This window comes from Drosophila pseudoobscura, chromosome X (genome assembly GCF_009870125.1).
Source record: "Drosophila pseudoobscura strain MV-25-SWS-2005 chromosome X, UCI_Dpse_MV25, whole genome shotgun sequence".
Lineage (NCBI taxonomy): Eukaryota > Metazoa > Arthropoda > Insecta > Diptera > Drosophilidae > Drosophila > Drosophila pseudoobscura.
Genome location: NC_046683.1, coordinates 13,053 through 40,007, shown reverse-complemented (window position 1 = coordinate 40,007; position 26,955 = coordinate 13,053). Strand labels below are relative to the sequence as shown.

Below are 26,955 nucleotides of genomic sequence, written 5' to 3'. Positions count from 1 at the left end.
CCCACAATTGGCACATTTAGGATTTGGGATCTTAGCCTCGGCGCACGCTGTGGATGGGTGTGCCCCGGCACATTTTTGGCAAACAAAAGCTCGGCGACAGTAATTTTTACTGTGGCCAAAGCATTGGCAGCGGTGGCATTGAACAGGGTCAATGCGTCTCATTTGTCGTTCAACTGAAATTTCCTGGTTTCCCATAGTAGTCAGTGATAGGATTTTGTCATTACCATTGTCTAAGGTTGGTTCCAATTCAACTTCAAACATGTTTAACGGCTTGCGGCTGCGCCTATGTTTAATTACATTTACATAACGCACTGAAAGACCCATCTCGCCAATTAATTTGCGTATCCAATCGCAAGGAGTAGAGTGATGCAGATTTCTCAAGATGATACGGTAGCCACGTTCCTTGCGCAGCTGGTGTGTATGCATATTTATATTGTCTGCATCAAGTTTGGCCATGACTCTGTTGTAGGTTTCCATATCGCCGCAGTCCAGTTTAATTTTGTTACCCCTTACACTGGTAGTGGTAAATTTATTTTGTTCCCCTGGTGCGTTGTTAAGGGATTCTATTAAAGGCTGTATGTTAGAAACGTCATGCAGATAGATGGCTGGTATTTTAGTTTCTGTGATAGGCCGTTGAGGTTCCTTCTGGTCTGCTGCCTTGTATTGTTGCTGCTGATGCGGCAACTGACCCTGATCCTGCAGGTGGCTCTGCTGAGTTTGCTGCTGTTGCTGTTGTTGCTGCTGACCCAAGGCTGAGTCACCTGGTATCTCTGCAGCGTCATCCCGTGTGTATGGATCCATTTCCATAGCTTCGCTGGGATGTCTGCTTTCTCCTGCATCGGCTGTTGCTGCCGTCGCAGTTTTGGAAAGAGTTTTGGCCAGTTTGGCCGCAATAGTGGGCCCAATATTCATTTTAACCGCCTCCATCACTATAGCGGCAGTGACAGATTGGGGACGCTTGGGTCGGGACAGAGTCAAGGGCAATACTTTCCTTATTTTACTGCATAGGGGGCCTGGTTTTGTGGCCGGAGTTGTACTATGCCGGGCATCTCCTACTCGGTAGTTATTGCCTGCCTTTGATATAGGGTTCTTTGCAGTAGATTTGGGAGTTGAAGCCACACGCGGCCTGTGCGGTGGCGTGGTTGTCAAAGGATTTAGTCTGGTTTCTACTTTATTATTTTTGTCCATTGTACTCTGGCCAGGGGACTTGTTGTTGTTGTCGTTTATTTGGGTATGATTAGTGGTCCCGTCGCTGAGGGTTGATATACTGGATACCATTGGAGAGCAGTCCATAGTGGCGTTAGGCGAAGAAAATTCAGAGTTGCAGATGCTAATTGCATCTTTGTTGGTATTTAGATCAACTTTTTTCCCCTTAACCTCTTTGTGGTTGTGTGTCGACGGCGCGAGCACAATAAGACTGATTGGCCACAGTGACCCTCAGCTAATTTTATTTGTTTTCGCAATTTACATTTGAACGCATTTACAAATATTTTTAACGGCTGTTATTTAACAGCTGAACCACTAATTACACATGGTTGGGACATTTAACTTTACATTACAAGAAATCAAGACACTCTGGCAACAACGTGCATTTGTTTACATTTGGTAAGTATTAAAAATTATAACATTTAACAAATATAAGCTATATTAATTATAATTTTTTTGCCCATTTAATTACAGCGGACGTATATGTATATAGGTATGGACCTCTATCATCAGCTCACTGGATGGAATTGGGTCTGTACAAGTTGGCTTGAGCAGGTGTCAAAACAATGGACCCGGTGATTTCATCAGGCTGCTGCAACCTCAGGGGAAGTATAAAGCCGCACCGTAAGTGAGTAAGTATTTGATTTTTATAGATTGCTTCGCTTATATGCTTCCAGAGGGCGTGTCTTTCGGTGTGCGCCTTTCCACCATTGGCGCACTGGACGGCGGTGAAATTTCAGGTGACCTGGGAGCGGTCTGAGTAAATGCCACGTGACGTCATTGGACTGCTGCAACTGCCATGGATCGAGCATTAGGCCAATGAGAAGAAGATTCACCAGTGGCTGCTGTAACTGTCGGACAGGCCTTCGTTGGATGCTGGATACACTGCGGTGCGGATTTGGCGAGCCAGTCAAAAGGCGATTCCAGGGACGGAAATGTGCACCGGCAATGGACGAGGCCCGTGCAGAAGGGAGCATTGCAGCCGGCTCGCTGCGCCCAGCCAGAGGATTCGCAACAGGATAGCTGGCCACCGGATGGACTACTCGCCTCCGCTTTCGTCGTGGATTCACCAGGAGGCCGTCAGTATCTGTGCCGTTTGCCTGTAGATAGAAGTAAGCAGAGTTATTGCCATCCAGATTGGCATTGATGATTTGTCGTCTTCTTTCAGGTTTTGGAGTAGAGATAGGCTGCTGCAGGCTGCGAAGCGGATTCGGAGAAGTTGCCAGAGAGTCATTCCGGATACGCAGGTCAATCCCGGCAGTAGGCGAGGCCCTTATAGAAGATGGCGTGGGAGGCCGCTCGCTGCAGGCAGCCATAGGGATTACAGCAGGATGGCAGGCCAACGGATGGACTGCTGGGCGCCAGATTTGCCTTGGATGCACCAAGAGGCCGTCAGTAGCTGTGATATTTGCCTGTAAATAAAGGTAAGCAGAATTATTGCCATCCAGGTTTGCATTGATGATGTTTTGTCTTCTTTCAGGTTTTGGAGTGGCCATAGCTTTTGGTTGTGCAGCTTCTACACACACAGATGAGGCTTCCTGGTGCGGATTTGTGCGGGCTCGGCTTTCTTCGGCGGCAAATGCTGCGTCCATCTCGTCGTCGAGTTCCTTCTCAAGCTGCTGCTGCAGGGACTGCATCTGCTCTTCGAGAAGCTGCTCTGGAGTAGGCGGAGGGAGTTCGTGCGGTTCAAGCGGAGTCATTATGAGCCTTTGTATGTATTCAGGTTCAAAACGAATCTTCTGTGCCATTTCTAATCGATTCATTTCTCCTCTTCTGAGACATTGCGCCATACAATTAACCCAGATTATTGAGGGTCTCTCCTGCGGGATACCAAGGGCTATGCAACGCTCTTGTTCAAGGCGTTTCCGTTCGACAAGTGCTTCCTTGGCTTGGGACTCCCGGAGTTGGCGCTGTTGTTCAATTTCAAGCTGCTCGTGCCTGATTAAAGTTGGCAGCAGTAGTTGTTGTTGTGCTGCCTGCTGCAAGAGTTGTTGTTGGAGAGGCCGAAAGTGAGTTTCCAGCTGCTTTGTGTATCTTGGCCGGTCAAGCCTTTGAGGAATGAATGGCTGCATGATGAGTCTTTTTGCTTCCAGATTTGGATGGCGAAATAGTGAAGCTGCTAGTCTGCCGCTGGCTTTATCAAAGGTTTCTTCTGCAGAGTCAATGTTGTGTGCATCTCGGATAACTTGATTTCTTGTGTACCTGCTAGCCTTCACGATTTTCCGTAGGAGTTGGTTCTGTGCGCTTTCTACCCTGCAAAATTGTGATTCGCATACCAATGCTCCCCATACAGGTAAGGCATATTGCCATATTGGGGCGATTAATTGTTTATAAATAACCATTTTGCATCTTTTAGATAGCCGGCTCTGATGACCAATGATCCAGTTCAGTCTCATGGCTGCTGCTCTCACTCGAATAGCTAACTGGGTGGTATGGGCATGTAGCACAAGTTTCCTGTCCATTATCAAGCCTAGATAGCGATGCCTTGGCTTACTTTTGATTGCTTCGTTGTACATTTTTGGCGATAGCTCACCTATGCCATTTGCAATCGATCGCCTTGTGTAGAGGACATGGACCGTTTTGCTGGTATTAAGGCTGATGCACCATTTGGAAGCCCAGGCAGTGAAGTGTTCAAGATAGCGCTGATTTGTTCTAACCGCTGTACTGGCTTCTTTTTTAGCACATAGGATGATTGTGTCATCTGCGTAAGTAGAAAGCATCATGTTGTTGTATATATTCGACTCAATTCTTTCATTTTGTTCTGACAGGTGCGGTAGCGGCATATCCGACGTGAAGACTGTGTAGAGTACAGGGCCGAGGACGCTACCCTGGGGCACTCCTGCGCAGATCCTTCCAGGTCTCGAGCGTATTCCATTGTTTCCGTTTACAATAAATGTTCTATCTGCTAAGTAACTTTTTAAAACGTTGTAATATGTAAACGGGAGTAGCTTCGCTAGCTTAAGTAGTAGACCATTATGCCAAACTCGGTCAAAGGCTTCGCTCACGTCGATAAATACAGCAGAACAAAATAACTGTTTCTCATATGCATCAAGAATATACTGTGTAACGCGTGCCAGTTGTTGCTCCGTGCTGTGCTCTCTCCTGAATCCAAACTGATGAGAGGGAATAGCCTTCTCAAAGTCTTCGCATTCAAACATCCTTTTCATGAGCAAGGTTTCAAAGATTTTAGAGAAGCCAGCCAAAAGGCTAATCGGTCGATAAGAGCCAACTTCATTTGCATTTTTGCTCGGTTTTTTAATCATTGTAATAGCAGCACATTTCCATTGTTTGGGGAAATGGCCATGTCTCAAGATGCAATTGTAAATATTTGTCAAATGAATAATTACCTTTTGAGGTAGCGCTTTAATGACTCTGTTGTTTATTTGGTCCATGCCAGGAGCCTTTTTGTTTTGCAGAGATTTGATTTCCATCATAACTTCATTGGGGGAAATAGGCCTGAACGGGAGTCTATTTACATCGTATTCCCGCCCAAATTGTTGCCTCTGAAGCCAGGCAGGTTTAGTTGTTAAGCGTTTGAGCTGCGCTATTTCATTACACTCCATAACTACGCTATTTCTAAATTCGTCAGAGTTTATTAGTTTTGGTGTGAATCTTTCTTCTAAATGTGAAACAAAAGCTTCAGCTTTCTCCTCGCTACTCTTTGTCCACCTATAGCCTTCTCTACTACCACTACTGCTGGGAATTTTCAATGGCCAGTTTGGTTCTGGCTGCCTCTTTAAAGTGTTTGTTAAGCGCCATAGTTTTTGCATTCTGTAACGATCTTGAGCGTCTACTTTTTTGAAAAGGTTATTGATCTGGTTATTTTTAGCCTTACGAAGGGCCTTTTTTAGCCGATGATTTGCTGCGTTGTATAACCTTCGCGTCTCCAAGGTGGGTCTGCGCATGTGCTCCCTTTTATGCTGCCATTTGATCCTTAATAGTTTCTGTGTTTTCCTATCTAGTGGTAGTTGCCCTGTGCGTGGGTGAGAACGCGGATTTATTAGTGAAGTTGCAGCCGCCGCTGCATTGTAGATGTTTTGATTTAGAATGTCGATCGCATCCTCAATGTCTTCTCCTGAGTTTATTTCCATGTTGAGATTGATACGCTGCGATAGGAAATCTTGGAATTTTTTCACATTTGCTTTGCTTGGTAGAAGTCGGCGCTTTGTTACCGGAACTGTCGTTGAGCCATTGATGCCCAGGTCAATGAAGATAGGAAGATGGTCTGATTGCAGGTCAACTGCTGAATAGGTGTGAATTCTGTCATAGTTTATGCCAGCATATACTGCCAAATCGATAGCGGAGGGCCTTTTTCTTTGATCAAATGGGTAGTGTGTGGCTCCCCCAGTGGCCAACACATTTAAGCAGGTGTTTGCATGGATCGTGTTCATTAAAACTCTGCCTCTTTTACAGGATCGCACATTTCCCCACCATGGGTGCTTAGCGTTCCAGTCCCCGCAAACTATAAATTTGGAGCCATAACAGAGTTCGCTCATGTACTTGAATAACCTTTTGAAGTGCTGCTCCGTCCAGGTGATAGTTGGCGGGCAATATATTGGCGCTAGAGCAATGACCTCATTATTGTTAGTGGTTAATGCGATGGGAGCACACTGCAAGAAATTTTCTGTAATTGGTTCAAGTGCAATGTGCTTGAGACCAGTTTTGACATAAATGGCTACTCCACCTTTCCTTCTGGAGGAAGGGTGTGAGGCAGTATACAGTACGTAGTCTTTTATGGTTAGATTGTCTGTTATTGTGGTAGTAGGGTCATTTGTGGTTATGCGGGTTTCAATAACCATCATTATGTCCACGTTATTACGCTGCATAAATAGTTCTAACTCCAAAATTTTGTTTTTTAGACCACAGGCGTTCCAATAAACGATTTTGAGAGAGCTGTTGTACTGGGCGCCTGTAGTAGCAGTAGTGGTATGAGCTAAGTTATTTGTATTTACATTTATGGTGGTAGTAGCTAGAGAGTTGGCTGTATTGTTGGCCGAAATAGTGTTTGTAGTATACGGTATTTCGGCGTAATTATTCATTTACAATGTCATTAGCGGTGGAAATAGTTTGTCCTTTATTTGAGATAATAAAAGTATGCAATAGATCTATAAGGGCATCCATTTTTTTGCCCATTTCGCTTACAAGGAGAAGATTTTGGTGCACTACCTGCATTAGCTGGTCATTCACATATGGGGCCCCAGGCTGCTGGTATAGCTGTGGTTGGGGGGCGTGCTTCTGTGACTCTCGCTGCTGTTGTTGATGCCCACGAGAGGAGGAGTGTGGCCTGCTGATGCTGTTACCCTGAAGGTCATCGGATGGTTGATTTTTGTTGCTAAGAGGCTGGAGGTTTGGCGTCTTATTAGTGTACCGGCTGATGGTGGGCTGTTGGGAGTTGTTATGTTGTTGCTGCAGGTTAGCCGGCGCAGGCTTTTGTGTCTTTCGCTGCTGCTGGTGATGCCCGCGAGGGGCCCTGCTGATGTTGTTTTCCTGCTGGCCAACGGACAGTTTATTGTTGTTGCTGAAAAGTTGACTAAAAAGCTGGCGTTTTGGGGCCTTGTTAATGTTCTGGCTGTTGGTCGGCTGGGAGCTGTTGTTGTTGTGCTGCTGCTGCTGCGTGTTTTGGTGTTTTTGTGGTTGTGTGTCGACGGCGCGAGCACAATAAGACTGATTGGCCACAGTGACCCTCAGCTAATTTTATTTGTTTTCGCAATTTACATTTGAACGCATTTACAAATATTTTTAACGGCTGTTATTTAACAGCTGAACCACTAATTACACATGGTTGGGACATTTAACTTTACATTACAAGAAATCAAGACACTCTGGCAACAAGGTGCATTTGTTTACATTTGTTAAGTATTAAAAATTATAAATTTAACAAATATAAGCTATATTAATTCTAATTTTTTTTGCCCATTTAATTTCAGCGGACGTATATGTATATAGGTATGGACCTCTATCATCAGCTCACTGGATGGAATTGGGTCTGTACAAGTTGGCTTGAGCAGGTGTCAAAACAATGGACCCGGTGATTTCATCAGGCTGCTGCAACCTCAGGGGAAGTATAAAGCCGCACCGTAAGTGAGTAAGTATTTGATTTTTATAGATTGCTTCGCTTATATGCTTCCAGAGGGCGTGTCTTTCGGTGTGCGCCTTTCCACCATTGGCGCACTGGACGGCGGTGAAATTTCAGGTGACCTGGGAGCGGTCTGAGTAAATGCCACGTGACGTCATTGGACTGCTGCAACTGCCATGGATCGAGCATTAGGCCAATGAGAAGAAGATTCACCAGTGGCTGCTGTAACTGTCGGACAGGCCTTCGTTGGATGCTGGATATACTGCGGTGCGGATTTGGCGAGCCAGTCAAAAGGCGATTCCAGGGACGGAAATGTGCACCGGCAATGGACGAGGCCCGTGCAGAAGGGAGCATTGCAGCCGGCTCGCCGCGCCCAGCCAGAGGATTCGCAACAGGATAGCTGGCCACCGGATGGACTACTCGCCTCCGCTTTCGTCGTGGATTCACCAGGAGGCCGTCAGTATCTGTGCCGTTTGCCTGTAGATAGAAGTAAGCAGAGTTATTGCCATCCAGATTGGCATTGATGATTTGTCGTCTTCTTTCAGGTTTTGGAGTAGAGATAGGCTGCTGCAGGCTGCGAAGCGGATTCGGAGAAGTTGCCAGAAAGTCATTCCGGATACGCAGGTCAATCCCGGCAGTAGGCGAGGCCCTTATAGAAGATGGCGTGGGAGGCCGCTCGCTGCAGGCAGCCATAGGAATTACAGCAGGATGGCAGGCCAACGGATGGACTGCTGGGCGCCAGATTTGCCTTGGATGCACCAAGAGGCCGTCAGTAGCTGTGATATTTGCCTGTAAATAAAGGTAAGCAGAATTATTGCCATCCAGGTTGGCATTGATGATGTTTTGTCTTCTTTCAGGTTTTGGAGTGGCCATAGCTTTTGGTTGTGCAGCTTCTACACACACAGATGAGGCTTCCTGGTGCGGATTTGTGCGGGCTCGGCTTTCTTCGGCGGCAAATGCTGCGTCCATCTCGTCGTCGAGTTCCTTCTCAAGCTGCTGCTGCAGGGACTTCATCTGCTCTTCGAGAAGCTGCTCTGGAGTAGGCGGAGGGAGTTCGTGCGGTTCAAGCGGAGTCATTATGAGCCTTTGTATGTATTCAGGTTCAAAACGAATCTTCTGTGCCATTTCTAATCGATTCATTTCTCCTCTTCTGAGACATTGCGCCATACAATTAACCCAGATTATTGAGGGTCTCTCCTGCGGGATACCAAGGGCTATGCAACGCTCTTGTTCAAGGCGTTTCCGTTCGACAAGTGCTTCCTTGGCTTGGGACTCCCGGAGTTGGCGCTGTTGTTCAATTTCAAGCTGCTCGTGCCTGATTAAAGTTGGCAGCAGTAGTTGTTGTTGTGCTGCCTGCTGCAAGAGTTGTTGTTGGAGAGGCCGAAAGTGAGTTTCCAGCTGCTTTGTGTATCTTGGCCGGTCAAGCCTTTGAGGAATGAATGGCTGCATGATGAGTCTTTTTGCTTCCAGATTTGGATGGCGAAATAGTGAAGCTGCTAGTCTGCCGCTGGCTTTATCAAAGGTTTCTTCTGCAGAGTCAATGTTGTGTGCATCTCGGATAACTTGATTTCTTGTGTACCTGCTAGCCTTCACGATTTTCCGTAGGAGTTGGTTCTGTGCGCTTTCTACCCTGCAAAATTGTGATTCGCATACCAATGCTCCCCATACAGGTAAGGCATATTGCCATATTGGGGCGATTAATTGTTTATAAATAACCATTTTACATCTTTTAGATAGCCGGCTCTGATGACCAATGATCCAGTTCAGTCTCATGGCTGCTGCTCTCACTCGAATTGCTAACTGGGTGGTATGGGCATGTAGCACAAGTTTCCTGTCCATTATCAAGCCTAGATAGCGATGCCTTGGCTTACTTTTGATTGCTTCGTTGTACATTTTTGGCGATAGCTCACCTATGCCATTTGCAATCGATCGCCTTGTGTAGAGGACATGGACCGTTTTGCTGGTATTAAGGCTGATGCACCATTTGGAAGCCCAGGCAGTGAAGTGTTCAAGATAGCGCTGATTTGTTCTAACCGCTGTACTGGCTTCTTTTTTAGCACATAGGATGATTGTGTCATCTGCGTAAGTAGAAAGCATCATGTTGTTGTATATATTCGACTCAATTCTTTCATTTTGTTCTGACAGGTGCGGTAGCGGCATATCCGACGTGAAGACTGTGTAGAGTACAGGGCCGAGGACGCTACCCTGGGGCACTCCTGCGCAGATCCTTCCAGGTCTCGAGCGTATTCCATTGTTTCCGTTTACAATAAATGTTCTATCTGCTAAGTAACTTTTTAAAACGTTGTAATATGTAAACGGGAGTAGCTTCGCTAGCTTAAGTAGTAGACCATTATGCCAAACTCGGTCAAAGGCTTCGCTCACGTCGATAAATACAGCAGAACAAAATAACTGTTTCTCATATGCATCAAGAATATACTGTGTAACGCGTGACAGTTGTTGCTCCGTGCTGTGCTCTCTCCTGAATCCAAACTGATGAGAGGGAATAGCCTTCTCAAAGTCTTCGCATTCAAACATCCTTTTCATGAGCAAGGTTTCAAAGATTTTAGAGAAGCCAGCCAAAAGGCTAATCGGTCGATAAGAGCCAACTTCATTTGCATTTTTGCTCGGTTTTTTAATCATTGTAATAGCAGCACATTTCCATTGTTTGGGGAAATGGCCATGTCTCAAGATGCAATTGTAAATATTTGTCAAATGAATAATTACCTTTTGAGGTAGCGCTTTAATGACTCTGTTGTTTATTTGGTCCATGCCAGGAGCCTTTTTGTTTTGCAGAGATTTGATTTCCATCATAACTTCATTGGGGGAAATAGGCCTGAACGGGAGTCTATTTACATCGTATTCCCGCCCAAATTGTTGCCTCTGAAGCCAGGCAGGTTTAGTTGTTAAGCGTTTGAGCTGCGCTATTTCATTACACTCCATAACTACGTTATTTCTAAATTCGTCAGAGTTTATTAGTTTTGGTGTGAATCTTTCTTCTAAATGTGAAACAAAAGCTTCAGCTTTCTCCTCGCTACTCTTTGTCCACCTATAGCCTTCTCTACTACCATTACTGCTGGGAATTTTCAATGGCCAGTTTGGTTCTGGCTGCCTCTTTAAAGTGTTTGTTAAGCGCCATAGTTTTTGCATTCTGTAACGATCTTGAGCGTCTACTTTTTTGAAAAGGTTATTGATCTGGTTATTTTTAGCCTTACGAAGGGCCTTTTTTAGCCGATGATTTGCTGCGTTGTATAACCTTCGCGTCTCCAAGGTGGGTCTGCGCATGTGCTCCCTTTTATGCTGCCATTTGAGCCTTAATAGTTTCTGTGTTTTCCTATCTAGTGGTAGTTGCCCTGTGCGTGGGTGAGAACGCGGATTTATTAGTGAAGTTGCAGCCGCCGCTGCATTGTAGATGTTTTGATTTAGAATGTCGATCGCATCCTCAATGTCTTCTCCTGAGTTTATTTCCATGTTGAGATTGATACGCTGCGATAGGAATTCTTGGAATTTTTTGACATTTGCTTTGCTTGGTAGAAGTCGGCGCTTTGTTACCGGGACTGTCGTTGAGCCATTGATGCCCAGGTCAATGAAGATAGGAAGATGGTCTGATTGCAGGTCAACTGCTGAATAGGTGTGAATTCTGTCATAGTTTATGCCAGCATATACTGCCAAATCGATAGCGGAGGGCCTTTTTCTTTGATCAAATGGGTAGTGTGTGGCTCCCCCAGTGGCCAACACATTTAAGCAGGTGTTTGCATGGATCGTGTTCATTAAAACTCTGCCTCTTTTACAGGATCGCACATTTCCCCACCATGGGTGCTTAGCGTTCCAGTCCCCGCAAACTATAAATTTGGAGCCATAACAGAGTTCGCTCATGTACTTGAATAACCTTTTGAAGTGCTGCTCCGTCCAGGTGATAGTTGGCGGGCAATATATTGGCGCTAGAGCAATGACCTCATTATTGTTAGTGGTTAATGCGATGGGAGCACACTGCAAGAAATTTTCTGTAATTGGTTCAAGTGCAATGTGCTTGAGACCAGTTTTGACATAAATGGCTACTCCACCTTTCCTTCTGGAGGAAGGGTGTGAGGCAGTATACAGTACGTAGTCTTTTATGGTTAGATTGTCTGTTATTGTGGTAGTAGGGTCATTTGTGGTTATGCGGGTTTCAATAACCATCATTATGTCCACGTTATTACGCTGCATAAATAGTTCTAACTCCAAAATTTTGTTTTTTAGACCACAGGCGTTCCAATAAACGATTTTGAGAGAGCTGTTGTACTGGGCGCCTGTAGTAGCAGTAGTGGTATGAGCTAAGTTATTTGTATTTACATTTATGGTGGTAGTAGCTAGAGAGTTGGCTGTATTGTTGGCCGAAATAGTGTTTGTAGTATACGGTATTTCGGCGTAATTATTCATTTACAATGTCATTAGCGGTGGAAATAGTTTGTCCTTTATTTGAGATAATAAAAGTATGCAATAGATCTATAAGGGCATCCATTTTTTTGCCCATTTCACTTACAAGGAGAAGATTTTGGTGCACTACCTGCATTAGCTGGTCATTCACATATGGGGCCCCAGGCTGCTGGTATAGCTGTGGTTGGGGGGCGTGCTTCTGTGACTCTCGCTGCTGTTGTTGATGCCCACGAGAGGAGGAGTGTGGCCTGCTGATGCTGTTGCCCTGAAGGTCATCGGATGGTTGATTTTTGTTGCTAAAAGGCTGGAGGTTTGGCGTCTTATTAGTGTACCGGCTGATGGTGGGCTGTTGGGAGTTGTTATGTTGTTGCTGCAGGTTAGCCGGCGCAGGCTTTTGTGTCTTTCGCTGCTGCTGGTGATGCCCGCGAGGGGCCCTGCTGATGTTGCTTTCCTGCTGGCCAACGGACAGTTTATTGTTGTTGCTGAAAAGTTGACTAAAAAGCTGGCGTTTTGGGGCCTTGTTAATGTTCTGGCTGTTGGTCGGCTGGGAGCTGTTGTTGTTGTGCTGCTGCTGCGTGTTTTGGTGTGGTTTAGGTAGGTGGTGTTTTTGTTTTCGCTGCTGCCATCTCAAGCTTTTGTTTATTTCCCCGCTGTAAGCTGCATTCTGCCGAGTGGAGTTGATATTCTTCTGGTGCTGCCAGTTTGTCCGCTTTTGTTTTCCAATAGCAATGTGCGCCCGGTAGGATTTGAGTGTTGCCTGGGCTTGCTTAAACGCCTTGCAGCCCCTATAGCTGGCAACATGTCCTTCCCCACAATTGGCACATTTAGGATTTGGGATCTTAGCCTCGGCGCACGCTGTGGATGGGTGTGCCCCGGCACATTTTTGGCAAACAAAAGCTCGGCGACAGTAATTTTTACTGTGGCCAAAGCATTGGCAGCGGTGGCATTGAACAGGGTCAATGCGTCTCATTTGTCGTTCAACTGAAATTTCCTGGTTTCCCATAGTAGTCAGTGATAGGATTTTGTCATTACCATTGTCTAAGGTTGGTTCCAATTCAACTTCAAACATGTTTAACGGCTTGCGGCTGCGCCTATGTTTAATTACATTTACATAACGCACTGAAAGACCCATCTCGCCAATTAATTTGCGTATCCAATCGCAAGGAGTAGAGTGATGCAGATTTCTCAAGATGATACGGTAGCCACGTTCCTTGCGCAGCTGGTGTGTATGCATATTTATATTGTCTGCATCAAGTTTGGCCATGACTCTGTTGTAGGTTTCCATATCGCCGCAGTCCAGTTTAATTTTGTTACCCCTTACACTGGTAGTGGTAAATTTATTTTGTTCCCCTGGTGCGTTGTTAAGGGATTCTATTAAAGGCTGTATGTTAGAAACGTCATGCAGATAGATGGCTGGTATTTTAGTTTCTGTGATAGGCCGTTGAGGTTCCTTCTGGTCTGCTGCCTTGTATTGTTGCTGCTGATGCGGCAACTGACCCTGATCCTGCAGGTGGCTCTGCTGAGTTTGCTGCTGTTGCTGTTGTTGCTGCTGACCCAAGGCTGAGTCATCTGGTATCTCTGCAGCGTCATCCCGTGTGTATGGATCCATTTCCATAGCTTCGCTGGGATGTCTGCTTTCTCCTGCATCGGCTGTTGCTGCCGTCGCAGTTTTGGAAAGAGTTTTGGCCAGTTTGGCCGCAATAGTGGGCCCAATATTCATTTTAACCGCCTCCATCACTATAGCAGCAGTGACAGATTGGGGACGCTTGGGTCGGGACAGAGTCAAGGGCAATACTTTCCTTATTTTACTGCATAGGGGGCCTGGTTTTGTGGCCGGAGTTGTACTATGCCGGGCATCTCCTACTCGGTAGTTATTGCCTGCCTTTGATATAGGGTTCTTTGCAGTAGATTTGGGAGTTGAAGCCACACGCGGCCTGTGCGGTGGCGTGGTTGTCAAAGGATTTAGTCTGGTTTCTACTTTATTATTTTTGTCCATTGTACTCTGGCCAGGGGTCTTGTTGTTGTTGTCGTTTATTTGGGTATGATTAGTGGTCCCGTCGCTGAGGGTTGATATACTGGATACCATTGGAGAGCAGTCCATAGTGGCGTTAGGCGAAGAAAATTCAGAGTTGCAGATGCTAATTGCATCTTTGTTGGTATTTAGATCAACTTTTTTCCCCTTAACCTCATATTGCACGCTTTCCACCCGCGCATCAATTGCATTTGCATTTGAATTTCCTACCGCACTTGGCTCAGCAGCCGGTGTATGCGGGGGAGATGGCTGCGTTTGAGGGGGAAATAAATCATTTGAAATTGAGTGATTCTCTTTCTCACACATATCCCGGTTTGATGCCATGTTGATAGTATTTGTTTTAAGGCGGGGTTTCATTGGTATTGGTGTAAAATTACAGGGCGCGAGTAATCTTATGAGTATTAGAGCTATTCAGCGCACACGGATTTATATTAACGCGTATACGTTTACATAGACGATGTATTGGTGTGTAATTTGGCGCGAAAAGTCTTGTAAGTATTAAGCTATTCAGCGCATACAAATGTATGTTAATGCGTATACGTTTACATACACGGAACAAACACTCGCAATACTTATACATGCGCGTCGGGTTTTACATAAAAAATTTTACCACGGTAAAAATAGTCAGAAAATAAAAACGCTCACGTACGAACAGCTTTGAAAAACGTTAACAAATTGTGTGGACAATTAGGGCGATTTAATTATAATTGATTTTATTAATTGTGTGTTTTTTAGAGTTTTAGTTATTTTTCATTTTTGTGTTTTTTTGTTTTTTGTTTTGTTTTTTTGTGGTTGTGTGTCGACGGCGCGAGCACAATAAGACTGATTGGCCACAGTGACCCTCAGCTAATTTTATTTGTTTTCGCAATTTACATTTGAATGCATTTACAAATATTTTTAACGGCTGTTATTTAACAGCTGAACCACTAATTACACATGGTTGGGACATTTAACTTTACATTACAAGAAATCAAGACACTCTGGCAACAACGTGCATTTGTTTACATTTGGTAAGTATTAAAAAATTATAAATTTAACAAATATAAGCTATATTAATTTTAATTTCTTTGCCCATTTAATTACAGCGGACGTATATGTATATAGGTATGGACCTCTATCATCAGCTCACTGGATGGAATTGGGTCTGTACAAGTTGGCTTGAGCAGGTGTCAAAACAATGGACCCGGTGATTTCATCAGGCTGCTGCAACCTCAGGGGAAGTATAAAGCCGCACCGTAAGTGAGTAAGTATTTGATTTTTATAGATTGCTTCGCTTATATGCTTCCAGAGGGCGTGTCTTTCGGTGTGCGCCTTTCCACCATTGGCGCACTGGACGGCGGTGAAATTTCAGGTGACCTGGGAGCGGTCTGAGTAAATGCCACGTGACGTCATTGGACTGCTGCAACTGCCATGGATCGAGCATTAGGCCAATGAGAAGAAGATTCACCAGTGGCTGCTGTAACTGTCGGACAGGCCTTCGTTGGATGCTGGATATACTGCGGTGCGGATTTGGCGAGCCAGTCAAAAGGCGATTCCAGGGACGGAAATGTGCACCGGCAATGGACGAGGCCCGTGCAGAAGGGAGCATTGCAGCCGGCTCGCTGCGCCCAGCCAGAGGATTCGCAACAGGATAGCTGGCCACCGGATGGACTACTCGCCTCCGCTTTCGTCGTGGATTCACCAGGAGGCCGTCAGTATCTGTGCCGTTTGCCTGTAGATAGAAGTAAGCAGAGTTATTGCCATCCAGATTGGCATTGATGATTTGTCGTCTTCTTTCAGGTTTTGGAGTAGAGATAGGCTGCTGCAGGCTGCGAAGCGGATTCGGAGAAGTTGCCAGAGAGTCATTCCGGATACGCAGGTCAATCCCGGCAGTAGGCGAGGCCCTTATAGAAGATGGCGTGGGAGGCCGCTCGCTGCAGGCAGCCATAGGGATTACAGCAGGATGGCAGGCCAACGGATGGACTGCTGGGCGCCAGATTTGCCTTGGATGCACCAAGAGGCCGTCAGTAGCTGTGATATTTGCCTGTAAATAAAGGTAAGCAGAATTATTGCCATCCAGGTTGGCATTGATGATGTTTTGTCTTCTTTCAGGTTTTGGAGTGGCCATAGCTTTTGGTTGTGCAGCTTCTACACACACAGATGAGGCTTCCTGGTGCGGATTTGTGCGGGCTCGGCTTTCTTCGGCGGCAAATGCTGCGTCCATCTCGTCGTCGAGTTCCTTCTCAAGCTGCTGCTGCAGGGACTGCATCTGCTCTTCGAGAAGCTGCTCTGGAGTAGGCGGAGGGAGTTCGTGCGGTTCAAGCGGAGTCATTATGAGCCTTTGTATGTATTCAGGTTCAAAACGAATCTTCTGTGCCATTTCTAATCGATTCATTTCTCCTCTTCTGAGACATTGCGCCATACAATTAACCCAGATTATTGAGGGTCTCTCCTGCGGGATACCAAGGGCTATGCAACGCTCTTGTTCAAGGCGTTTCCGTTCGACAAGTGCTTCCTTGGCTTGGGACTCCCGGAGTTGGCGCTGTTGTTCAATTTCAAGCTGCTCGTGCCTGATTAAAGTTGGCAGCAGTAGTTGTTGTTGTGCTGCCTGCTGCAAGAGTTGTTGTTGGAGAGGCCGAAAGTGAGTTTCCAGCTGCTTTGTGTATCTTGGCCGGTCAAGCCTTTGAGGAATGAATGGCTGCATGATGAGTCTTTTTGCTTCCAGATTTGGATGGCGAAATAGTGAAGCTGCTAGTCTGCCGCTGGCTTTATCAAAGGTTTCTTCTGCAGAGTCAATGTTGTGTGCATCTCGGATAACTTGATTTCTTGTGTACCTGCTAGCCTTCACGATTTTCCGTAGGAGTTGGTTCTGTGCGCTTTCTACCCTGCAAAATTGTGATTCGCATACCAATGCTCCCCATACAGGTAAGGCATATTGCCATATTGGGGCGATTAATTGTTTATAAATAACCATTTTGCATCTTTTAGATAGCCGGCTCTGATGACCAATGATCCAGTTCAGTCTCATGGCTGCTGCTCTCACTCGAATTGCTAACTGGGTGGTATGGGCATGTAGCACAAGTTTCCTGTCCATTATCAAGCCTAGATAGCGATGCCTTGGCTTACTTTTGATTGCTTCGTTGTACATTTTTGGCGATAGCTCACCTATGCCATTTGCAATCGATCGCCTTGTGTAGAGGACATGGACCGTTTTGCTGGTATTAAGGCTGATGCACCATTTGGAAGCCCAGGCAGTGAAGTGTTCAAGATAGCGCTGATTTGTTCTAACCGCTGTACTGGCTTCTTTTTTAGCACATAGGATGATTGTGTCATCTGCGTAAGTAGAAAGCATCATGTTGTTGTATATATTCGACTCAATTCTTTCATTTTGTTCTGACAGGTGCGGTAGCGGCATATCCGACGTGAAGACTGTGTAGAGTACAGGGCCGAGGACGCTACCCTGGGGCACTCCTGCGCAGATCCTTCCAGGTCTCGAGCGTATTCCATTGTTTCCGTTTACAATAAATGTTCTATCTGCTAAGTAACTTTTTAAAACGTTGTAATATGTAAACGGGAGTAGCTTCGCTAGCTTAAGTAGTAGACCATTATGCCAAACTCGGTCAAAGGCTTCGCTCACGTCGATAAATACAGCAGAACAAAATAACTGTTTCTCATATGCATCAAGAATATACTGTGTAACGCGTGCCAGTTGTTGCTCCGTGCTGTGCTCTCTCCTGAATCCAAACTGATGAGAGGGAATAGCCTTCTCAAAGTCTTCGCATTCAAACATCCTTTTCATGAGCAAGGTTTCAAAGATTTTAGAGAAGCCAGCCAAAAGGCTAATCGGTCGATAAGAGCCAACTTCATTTGCATTTTTGCTCGGTTTTTTAATCATTGTAATAGCAGCACATTTCCATTGTTTGGGGAAATGGCCATGTCTCAAGATGCAATTGTAAATATTTGTCAAATGAATAATTACCTTTTGAGGTAGCGCTTTAATGACTCTGTTGTTTATTTGGTCCATGCCAGGAGCCTTTTTGTTTTGCAGAGATTTGATTTCCATCATAACTTCATTGGGGGAAATAGGCCTGAACGGGAGTCTATTTACATCGTTTGTGGTTGTGTGTCGACGGCGCGAGCACAATAAGACTGATTGGCCACAGTGACCCTCAGCTAATTTTATTTGTTTTCGCAATTTACATTTGAACGCATTTACAAATATTTTTAACGGCTGTTATTTAACAGCTGAACCACTAATTACACATGGTTGGGACATTTAACTTTACATTACAAGAAATCAAGACACTCTGGCAACAACGTGCATTTGTTTACATTTGGTAAGTATTAAAAATTATAACATTTAACAAATATAAGCTATATTAATTATAATTTTTTTGCCCATTTAATTACAGCGGACGTATATGTATATAGGTATGGACCTCTATCATCAGCTCACTGGATGGAATTGGGTCTGTACAAGTTGGCTTGAGCAGGTGTCAAAACAATGGACCCGGTGATTTCATCAGGCTGCTGCAACCTCAGGGGAAGTATAAAGCCGCACCGTAAGTGAGTAAGTATTTGATTTTTATAGATTGCTTCGCTTATATGCTTCCAGAGGGCGTGTCTTTCGGTGTGCGCCTTTCCACCATTGGCGCACTGGACGGCGGTGAAATTTCAGGTGACCTGGGAGCGGTCTGAGTAAATGCCACGTGACGTCATTGGACTGCTGCAACTGCCATGGATCGAGCATTAGGCCAATGAGAAGAAGATTCACCAGTGGCTGCTGTAACTGTCGGACAGGCCTTCGTTGGATGCTGGATACACTGCGGTGCGGATTTGGCGAGCCAGTCAAAAGGCGATTCCAGGGACGGAAATGTGCACCGGCAATGGACGAGGCCCGTGCAGAAGGGAGCATTGCAGCCGGCTCGCTGCGCCCAGCCAGAGGATTCGCAACAGGATAGCTGGCCACCGGATGGACTACTCGCCTCCGCTTTCGTCGTGGATTCACCAGGAGGCCGTCAGTATCTGTGCCGTTTGCCTGTAGATAGAAGTAAGCAGAGTTATTGCCATCCAGATTGGCATTGATGATTTGTCGTCTTCTTTCAGGTTTTGGAGTAGAGATAGGCTGCTGCAGGCTGCGAAGCGGATTCGGAGAAGTTGCCAGAGAGTCATTCCGGATACGCAGGTCAATCCCGGCAGTAGGCGAGGCCCTTATAGAAGATGGCGTGGGAGGCCGCTCGCTGCAGGCAGCCATAGGGATTACAGCAGGATGGCAGGCCAACGGATGGACTGCTGGGCGCCAGATTTGCCTTGGATGCACCAAGAGGCCGTCAGTAGCTGTGATATTTGCCTGTAAATAAAGGTAAGCAGAATTATTGCCATCCAGGTTGGCATTGATGATGTTTTGTCTTCTTTCAGGTTTTGGAGTGGCCATAGCTTTTGGTTGTGCAGCTTCTACACACACAGATGAGGCTTCCTGGTGCGGATTTGTGCGGGCTCGGCTTTCTTCGGCGGCAAATGCTGCGTCCATCTCGTCGTCGAGTTCCTTCTCAAGCTGCTGCTGCAGGGACTGCATCTGCTCTTCGAGAAGCTGCTCTGGAGTAGGCGGAGGGAGTTCGTGCGGTTCAAGCGGAGTCATTATGAGCCTTTGTATGTATTCAGGTTCAAAACGAATCTTCTGTGCCATTTCTAATCGATTCATTTCTCCTCTTCTGAGACATTGCGCCATACAATTAACCCAGATTATTGAGGGTCTCTCCTGCGGGATACCAAGGGCTATGCAACGCTCTTGTTCAAGGCGTTTCCGTTCGACAAGTGCTTCCTTGGCTTGGGACTCCCGGAGTTGGCGCTGTTGTTCAATTTCAAGCTGCTCGTGCCTGATTAAAGTTGGCAGCAGTAGTTGTTGTTGTGCTGCCTGCTGCAAGAGTTGTTGTTGGAGAGGCCGAAAGTGAGTTTCCAGCTGCTTTGTGTATCTTGGCCGGTCAAGCCTTTGAGGAATGAATGGCTGCATGATGAGTCTTTTTGCTTCCAGATTTGGATGGCGAAATAGTGAAGCTGCTAGTCTGCCGCTGGCTTTATCAAAGGTTTCTTCTGCAGAGTCAATGTTGTGTGCATCTCGGATAACTTGATTTCTTGTGTACCTGCTAGCCTTCACGATTTTCCGTAGGAGTTGGTTCTGTGCGCTTTCTACCCTGCAAAATTGTGATTCGCATACCAATGCTCCCCATACAGGTAAGGCATATTGCCATATTGGGGCGATTAATTGTTTATAAATAACCATTTTGCATCTTTTAGATAGCCGGCTCTGATGACCAATGATCCAGTTCAGTCTCATGGCTGCTGCTCTCACTCGAATAGCTAACTGGGTGGTATGGGCATGTAGCACAAGTTTCCTGTCCATTATCAAGCCTAGATAGCGATGCCTTGGCTTACTTTTGATTGCTTCGTTGTACATTTTTGGCGATAGCTCACCTATGCCATTTGCAATCGATCGCCTTGTGTAGAGGACATGGACCGTTTTGCTGGTATTAAGGCTGATGCACCATTTGGAAGCCCAGGCAGTGAAGTGTTCAAGATAGCGCTGATTTGTTCTAACCGCTGTACTGGCTTCTTTTTTAGCACATAGGATGATTGTGTCATCTGCGTAAGTAGAAAGCATCATGTTGTTGTATATATTCGACTCAATTCTTTCATTTTGTTCTGACAGGTGCGGTAGCGGCATATCCGACGTGAAGACTGTGTAGAGTACAGGGCCGAGGACGCTACCCTGGGGCACTCCTGCGCAGATCCTTCCAGGTCTCGAGCGTATTCCATTGTTTCCGTTTACAATAAATGTTCTATCTGCTAAGTAACTTTTTAAAACGTTGTAATATGTAAACGGGAGTAGCTTCGCTAGCTTAAGTAGTAGACCATTATGCCAAACTCGGTCAAAGGCTTCGCTCACGTCGATAAATACAGCAGAACAAAATAACTGTTTCTCATATGCATCAAGAATATACTGTGTAACGCGTGCCAGTTGTTGCTCCGTGCTGTGCTCTCTCCTGAATCCAAACTGATGAGAGGGAATAGCCTTCTCAAAGTCTTCGCATTCAAACATCCTTTTCATGAGCAAGGTTTCAAAGATTTTAGAGAAGCCAGCCAAAAGGCTAATCGGTCGATAAGAGCCAACTTCATTTGCATTTTTGCTCGGTTTTTTAATCATTGTAATAGCAGCACATTTCCATTGTTTGGGGAAATGGCCATGTCTCAAGATGCAATTGTAAATATTTGTCAAATGAATAATTACCTTTTGAGGTAGCGCTTTAATGACTCTGTTGTTTATTTGGTCCATGCCAGGAGCCTTTTTGTTTTGCAGAGATTTGATTTCCATCATAACTTCATTGGGGGAAATAGGCCTGAACGGGAGTCTATTTACATCGTATTCCCGCCCAAATTGTTGCCTCTGAAGCCAGGCAGGTTTAGTTGTTAAGCGTTTGAGCTGCGCTATTTCATTACACTCCATAACTACGCTATTTCTAAATTCGTCAGAGTTTATTAGTTTTGGTGTGAATCTTTCTTCTAAATGTGAAACAAAAGCTTCAGCTTTCTCCTCGCTACTCTTTGTCCACCTATAGCCTTCTCTACTACCACTACTGCTGGGAATTTTCAATGGCCAGTTTGGTTCTGGCTGCCTCTTTAAAGTGTTTGTTAAGCGCCATAGTTTTTGCATTCTGTAACGATCTTGAGCGTCTACTTTTTTGAAAAGGTTATTGATCTGGTTATTTTTAGCCTTACGAAGGGCCTTTTTTAGCCGATGATTTGCTGCGTTGTATAACCTTCGCGTCTCCAAGGTGGGTCTGCGCATGTGCTCCCTTTTATGCTGCCATTTGATCCTTAATAGTTTCTGTGTTTTCCTATCTAGTGGTAGTTGCCCTGTGCGTGGGTGAGAACGCGGATTTATTAGTGAAGTTGCAGCCGCCGCTGCATTGTAGATGTTTTGATTTAGAATGTCGATCGCATCCTCAATGTCTTCTCCTGAGTTTATTTCCATGTTGAGATTGATACGCTGCGATAGGAAATCTTGGAATTTTTTCACATTTGCTTTGCTTGGTAGAAGTCGGCGCTTTGTTACCGGAACTGTCGTTGAGCCATTGATGCCCAGGTCAATGAAGATAGGAAGATGGTCTGATTGCAGGTCAACTGCTGAATAGGTGTGAATTCTGTCATAGTTTATGCCAGCATATACTGCCAAATCGATAGCGGAGGGCCTTTTTCTTTGATCAAATGGGTAGTGTGTGGCTCCCCCAGTGGCCAACACATTTAAGCAGGTGTTTGCATGGATCGTGTTCATTAAAACTCTGCCTCTTTTACAGGATCGCACATTTCCCCACCATGGGTGCTTAGCGTTCCAGTCCCCGCAAACTATAAATTTGGAGCCATAACAGAGTTCGCTCATGTACTTGAATAACCTTTTGAAGTGCTGCTCCGTCCAGGTGATAGTTGGCGGGCAATATATTGGCGCTAGAGCAATGACCTCATTATTGTTAGTGGTTAATGCGATGGGAGCACACTGCAAGAAATTTTCTGTAATTGGTTCAAGTGCAATGTGCTTGAGACCAGTTTTGACATAAATGGCTACTCCACCTTTCCTTCTGGAGGAAGGGTGTGAGGCAGTATACAGTACGTAGTCTTTTATGGTTAGATTGTCTGTTATTGTGGTAGTAGGGTCATTTGTGGTTATGCGGGTTTCAATAACCATCATTATGTCCACGTTATTACGCTGCATAAATAGTTCTAACTCCAAAATTTTGTTTTTTAGACCACAGGCGTTCCAATAAACGATTTTGAGAGAGCTGTTGTACTGGGCGCCTGTAGTAGCAGTAGTGGTATGAGCTAAGTTATTTGTATTTACATTTATGGTGTTAGTAGCTAGAGAGTTGGCTGTATTGTTGGCCGAAATAGTGTTTGTAGTATACGGTATTTCGGCGTAATTATTCATTTACAATGTCATTAGCGGTGGAAATAGTTTGTCCTTTATTTGAGATAATAAAAGTATGCAATAGATCTATAAGGGCATCCATTTTTTTGCCCATTTCGCTTACAAGGAGAAGATTTTGGTGCACTACCTGCATTAGCTGGTCATTCACATATGGGGCCCCAGGCTGCTGGTATAGCTGTGGTTGGGGGGCGTGCTTCTGTGACTCTCGCTGCTGTTGTTGATGCCCACGAGAGGAGGAGTGTGGCCTGCTGATGCTGTTACCCTGAAGGTCATCGGATGGTTGATTTTTGTTGCTAAGAGGCTGGAGGTTTGGCGTCTTATTAGTGTACCGGCTGATGGTGGGCTGTTGGGAGTTGTTATGTTGTTGCTGCAGGTTAGCCGGAGCAGGCTTTTGTGTCTTTCGCTGCTGCTGGTGATGCCCGCGAGGGGCCCTGCTGATGTTGTTTTCCTGCTGGCCAACGGACAGTTTATTGTTGTTGCTGAAAAGTTGACTAAAAAGCTGGCGTTTTGGGGCCTTGTTAATGTTCTGGCTGTTGGTCGGCTGGGAGCTGTTGTTGTTGTGCTGCTGCTGCTGCGTGTTTTGGTGTGGTTTAGGTAGGTGGTGTTTTTGTTTTCGCTGCTGCCATCTCAAGCTTTTGTTTATTTCCCCGCTGTAAGCTGCATTCTGCCGAGTGGAGTTGATATTCTTCTGGTGCTGCCAGTTTGTCCGCTTTTGTTTTCCAATAGCAATGTGCGCCCGGTAGGATTTGAGTGTTGCCTGGGCTTGCTTAAACGCCTTGCAGCCCCTATAGCTGGCAACATGTCCTTCCCCACAATTGGCACATTTAGGATTTGGGATCTTAGTCTCGGCGCACGCTGTGGATGGGTGTGCCCCGGCACATTTTTGGCAAACAAAAGCTCGGCGACAGTAATTTTTACTGTGGCCAAAGCATTGGCAGCGGTGGCATTGAACAGGGTCAATGCGTCTCATTTGTCGTTCAACTGAAATTTCCTGGTTTCCCATAGTAGTCAGTGATAGGATTTTGTCATTACCATTGTCTAAGGTTGGTTCCAATTCAACTTCAAACATGTTTAACGGCTTGCGGCTGCGCCTATGTTTAATTACATTTACATAACGCACTGAAAGACCCATCTCGCCAATTAATTTGCGTATCCAATCGCAAGGAGTAGAGTGATGCAGATTTCTCAAGATGATACGGTAGCCACGTTCCTTGCGCAGCTGGTGTGTATGCATATTTATATTGTCTGCATCAAGTTTGGCCATGACTCTGTTGTAGGTTTCCATATCGCCGCAGTCCAGTTTAATTTTGTTACCCCTTACACTGGTAGTGGTAAATTTATTTTGTTCCCCTGGTGCGTTGTTAAGGGATTCTATTAAAGGCTGTATGTTAGAAACGTCATGCAGATAGATGGCTGGTATTTTAGTTTCTGTGATAGGCCGTTGAGGTTCCTTCTGGTCTGCTGCCTTGTATTGTTGCTGCTGATGCGGCAACTGACCCTGATCCTGCAGGTGGCTCTGCTGAGTTTGCTGCTGTTGCTGTTGTTGCTGCTGACCCAAGGCTGAGTCACCTGGTATCTCTGCAGCGTCATCCCGTGTGTATGGATCCATTTCCATAGCTTCGCTGGGATGTCTGCTTTCTCCTGCATCGGCTGTTGCTGCCGTCGCAGTTTTGGAAAGAGTTTTGGCCAGTTTGGCCGCAATAGTGGGCCCAATATTCATTTTAACCGCCTCCATCACTATAGCGGCAGTGACAGATTGGGGACGCTTGGGTCGGGACAGAGTCAAGGGCAATACTTTCCTTATTTTACTGCATAGGGGGCCTGGTTTTGTGGCCGGAGTTGTACTATGCCGGGCATCTCCTACTCGGTAGTTATTGCCTGCCTTTGATATAGGGTTCTTTGCAGTAGATTTGGGAGTTGAAGCCACACGCGGCCTGTGCGGTGGCGTGGTTGTCAAAGGATTTAGTCTGGTTTCTACTTTATTATTTTTGTCCATTGTACTCTGGCCAGGGGACTTGTTGTTGTTGTCGTTTATTTGGGTATGATTAGTGGTCCCGTCGCTGAGGGTTGATATACTGGATACCATTGGAGAGCAGTCCATAGTGGCGTTAGGCGAAGAAAATTCAGAGTTGCAGATGCTAATTGCATCTTTGTTGGTATTTAGATCAACTTTTTTCCCCTTAACCTCATATTGCACGCTTTCCACCCGCGCATCAATTGCATTTGCATTTGAATTTCCTACCGCACTTGGCTCAGCAGCCGGTGTATGCGGGGGAGATGGCTGCGTTTGAGGGGGAAATAAATCATTTGAAATTGAGTGATTCTCTTTCTCACACATATCCCGGTTTGATGCCATGTTGATAGTATTTGTTTTAAGGCGGGGTTTCATTGGTATTGGTGTAAAATTACAGGGCGCGAGTAATCTTATGAGTATTAGAGCTATTCAGCGCACACGGATTTATATTAACGCGTATACGTTTGCATAGACGATGTATTGGTGTGTAATTTGGCGCGAAAAGTCTTGTAAGTATTAAGCTATTCAGCGCATACAAATGTATGTTAATGCGTATACGTTTACATACACGGAACAAACACTCGCAATACTTATACATGCGCGTCGGGTTTTACATAAAAAAAAATTTTACCACGGTAAAATTAGTCAGAAAATAAAAACGCTCACGTACGAACAGCTTTGAAAAACGTTAACAAATTGTGTGGACAATTAGGGCGATTTAATTATAATTGATTTTATTAATTGTGTTTTTTAGAGTTTTTGTTATTTTTCAGATTTATTAGTTTTTTTTTATTATTTTTTTTTTTTGTTTTTGTGTTTTTGTGGTTGTGTGTCGACGGCGCGAGCACAATAAGACTGATTGGCCACAGTGACCCTCAGCTAATTTTATTTGTTTTCGCAATTTACATTTGAATGCATTTACAAATATTTTTAACGGCTGTTATTTAACAGCTGAACCACTAATTACACATGGTTGGGACATTTAACTTTACATTACAAGAAATCAAGACACTCTGGCAACAACGTGCATTTGTTTACATTTGGTAAGTATTAAAAAATTATAAATTTAACAAATATAAGCTATATTAATTTTAATTTCTTTGCCCATTTAATTACAGCGGACGTATATGTATATAGGTATGGACCTCTATCATCAGCTCACTGGATGGAATTGGGTCTGTACAAGTTGGCTTGAGCAGGTGTCAAAACAATGGACCCGGTGATTTCATCAGGCTGCTGCAACCTCAGGGGAAGTATAAAGCCGCACCGTAAGTGAGTAAGTATTTGATTTTTATAGATTGCTTCGCTTATATGCTTCCAGAGGGCGTGTCTTTCGGTGTGCGCCTTTCCACCATTGGCGCACTGGACGGCGGTGAAATTTCAGGTGACCTGGGAGCGGTCTGAGTAAATGCCACGTGACGTCATTGGACTGCTGCAACTGCCATGGATCGAGCATTAGGCCAATGAGAAGAAGATTCACCAGTGGCTGCTGTAACTGTCGGACAGGCCTTCGTTGGATGCTGGATATACTGCGGTGCGGATTTGGCGAGCCAGTCAAAAGGCGATTCCAGGGACGGAAATGTGCACCGGCAATGGACGAGGCCCGTGCAGAAGGGAGCATTGCAGCCGGCTCGCTGCGCCCAGCCAGAGGATTCGCAACAGGATAGCTGGCCACCGGATGGACTACTCGCCTCCGCTTTCGTCGTGGATTCACCAGGAGGCCGTCAGTATCTGTGCCGTTTGCCTGTAGATAGAAGTAAGCAGAGTTATTGCCATCCAGATTGGCATTGATGATTTGTCGTCTTCTTTCAGGTTTTGGAGTAGAGATAGGCTGCTGCAGGCTGCGAAGCGGATTCGGAGAAGTTGCCAGAGAGTCATTCCGGATACGCAGGTCAATCCCGGCAGTAGGCGAGGCCCTTATAGAAGATGGCGTGGGAGGCCGCTCGCTGCAGGCAGCCATAGGGATTACAGCAGGATGGCAGGCCAACGGATGGACTGCTGGGCGCCAGATTTGCCTTGGATGCACCAAGAGGCCGTCAGTAGCTGTGATATTTGCCTGTAAATAAAGGTAAGCAGAATTATTGCCATCCAGGTTGGCATTGATGATGTTTTGTCTTCTTTCAGGTTTTGGAGTGGCCATAGCTTTTGGTTGTGCAGCTTCTACACACACAGATGAGGCTTCCTGGTGCGGATTTGTGCGGGCTCGGCTTTCTTCGGCGGCAAATGCTGCGTCCATCTCGTCGTCGAGTTCCTTCTCA

General features: G+C 45.5%; 1 long non-coding RNA gene across 3 annotated transcripts; it reads left to right on the top strand.

Annotated features, from left to right (window-relative positions):
* The first annotated feature begins 14,595 nt into the window (after positions 1–14,595).
* Positions 14,596–17,705, top strand: LOC117185132 (uncharacterized). 3 transcript variants are annotated; one of them, XR_004470643.1, is made up of 8 exons: positions 14,596–14,737; positions 14,813–15,450; positions 15,507–15,762; positions 15,819–16,347; positions 16,432–16,483; positions 16,548–16,631; positions 16,695–17,043; positions 17,107–17,705. It is a non-coding gene; the product is annotated as an uncharacterized lncRNA (long non-coding RNA). The 3 variants fall into 3 exon arrangements; XR_004470642.1 differs by having other exon boundaries at positions 14,597–14,737; positions 14,813–14,970; positions 15,016–15,450; positions 16,432–16,631; XR_004470641.1 differs by having other exon boundaries at positions 14,597–14,737; positions 16,432–16,631.
* Positions 17,706–26,955: the final 9,250 nt, after the last annotated feature.